Source organism: Oryzias melastigma, unplaced genomic scaffold, assembly GCF_002922805.2.
Source record: "Oryzias melastigma strain HK-1 unplaced genomic scaffold, ASM292280v2 sc00767, whole genome shotgun sequence".
Taxonomy (NCBI): domain Eukaryota; kingdom Metazoa; phylum Chordata; class Actinopteri; order Beloniformes; family Adrianichthyidae; genus Oryzias; species Oryzias melastigma.
Window position 1 is genome coordinate 6,933 of NW_023417354.1, and position 2,320 is coordinate 9,252.

The 2,320-nt window shown below is 42.2% G+C and overlaps 1 long non-coding RNA gene across 1 annotated transcript in view; it reads right to left on the reverse strand.

The window, feature by feature from the left end:
• Positions 1-1,343: 1,343 nt before the first annotated feature.
• LOC118598467 overlaps positions 1,344-2,320 on the reverse strand; it is an 8,329-nt gene continuing 7,352 nt past the window's right edge. Inside the window, exon 5 of the long non-coding RNA XR_004947539.1 lies at positions 1,344-2,264. This is a non-coding gene — a long non-coding RNA (uncharacterized LOC118598467). The remainder of the gene's footprint in view (positions 2,265-2,320) is intronic.

Consider the following 2,320-nt stretch of genomic DNA (forward strand, 5'->3'; position numbering starts at 1 on the left):
TTATCATTCAACTATAATAACACAAGTTAGATGTGAGTGTTGAGTCCTCTCCATGCTTTTTACTGAGGGTGTCATATTTAAATTGTTTGCTTTACTTTTCCGCTCGTTCTCTTGTTTACTGTCCTTTTGTTTTTTATGATCTCAGAGGTTCAAACCCAGTTCTAAATCCAAGAGAGTGAATACTGACCAGTAGAAAGTGAAGGAGCGTTCCAGAGACTTCAGCCTCGCCTCAGAGCTCCGATGAGGAACAATCAGACGGAGGATGGAGCTGTGAGAGGGATTCACAAACAAAGATGACTGGAAACATCAAACTCTTCATTTACTGACATCCCATCTGCTAGTTTTCAAGGCATCCGGCCTCCACGAGGACAAGCTTTTGTCCTCATTATTTCTAGGAAAATGTTTGCTGTGATTCACTTCTCTGTAATGTGAGTCTGTGCTGGTCTGATGTGATCTTGTGAACTTCTTAGTTTATTTAGTTATTGCAGGAGCCACCAAATCATTTACAAAACAGACAGATTTTCTGATCAACGTTCTTTTGGTATTTCCGGTGTTCCATGAATTGGTTAAGGCCTGATGAGATGAATATTTGATTAAATCAAAGTCATTAAACTTTAATGTTGCTGTTCACTGTTGCTCAGTTTTGAACCTTTAGACACTAAGATGCAGTTCTGGAAACAGCCAGCAGGTGTCTCCCTTCTCCCTCCTGCTTCAATGCAGTTAGTGTTGTTGCAGCAGCTGCATCAAAGTGATTCTATGTCATTCCTCACTAACATCCACTCTGTTCATTCATGTCCTCTGGAGAAAACAGGGTTTATGCTCAGAAAGTTTCTACTAGTTTCTGACTTTCTAGAAAATGATCACCCTCCTTGAACCGCCACCTTAACGTGGTGGAGGGGTTTGAGTGCTTGAGTGATCTCAGGAGCTATGCTGTCGGGGGCTTTTGCCCCTGGTAGGGTCTCCCATGGCAGACAGGTCCTGAGTGACGAGCCAGACAAAGAGCGGTTCAAAACCCCTTTTATGAGTGACAACACCTGGGATACCGTTACGTCGCCCGGATTGGCGTCACCAGGGTCCCACCCTGGAGCCAGGCCTGGGGTTGGGGCTCGGAGGCGAGCGCCTGGTGGCCGGGGCTCCTCCATGGGCCCCAGTCGGGTCCAACCTGATTAATTGGTTGATTGGTTTATTTCAAGCATAGATTGAAAAAATACAGGACAAAACACAATTATTTCAAACTCATTACAGAAACAATTAAATGCACTGATTAGAAAATAGAAAACAAACATAAAACACACTTATGTCACATTTGGTTCATTCATTTTTTGTGATAATTAACTAAAGTCAGTAGAGTTTGATTGATTGCTTGAAAAGGATTGGGAAGAAGCGAATTTATATAATCCCACCCCTACTTAATTACTTCATTTCTCTGTTTCGCATAATTATGTAATCCGGTTATTCTGTATGGTAAAAAGGTCTCCACAGTAGATTAATTCCTGGATCCTCATGAGGCTGTTTTCACAGGTGGATGTTTCCTGAGTTTTTTCTGTGTTTAATCTGCAGACTAGAATTATGTGAAAGAATATTTCAAAAGAAAATTCAATTTATGAAGTGACTGTTTTACCCGCAAAACGCTAAAGAAAAAGGAAGTTTGATCATAAAACTGTGAAAAACCTCAATAATATTCAAAAGACTTCTGAGCTTCTGCAGGAAACCATCATGTCTGAATCTGATGAATCACTAACACAGATCATTCAGAGAAACAGTTTCAGGACACCTGAGGAGAAAACTGATAAATGGTTGATCAATTTCTGTTGGTTGTTTGTTCAACTGACTTTAGTGCAGAAATGCTCACAGCTGCTCCTTCATGATAATGTACAGAGGAACACAGATGTCAGCTGACAGGAAGGATGGCATCAGCAACTAAGGCAAGAGGTGTGGACAAAGTTAAGAGAAACTCCAAATACGAGAGAGAAGAGAAGCAGAAGATTTCCAAACACTCCAAGTTAGAATGAGAAGATGAAGTGCAGTTCTCCATCAGTCCACCAGGGGAGCTGCAGCACAATAACTGTCCACTTCATCCTGAGAGAGACAGTGGAGCTGATCTCAGATCAGTTCATGCTGCAGCTCTGACACTCATCTCCACTTCCTCTGATTCCTCCATCACTCTGCTCTCCACCTCCAGGAACAACATCTCTGCAGACCAGATGATGATGATGATGTGCCTTTCTGCTCAGTGGATATTGGGAAGAGCATCTCTCTCCCACCTGCAGAGAGAAATGAGAAGTCCAGAGATGAAATTTTGTCTCTATCTGATGGTGGT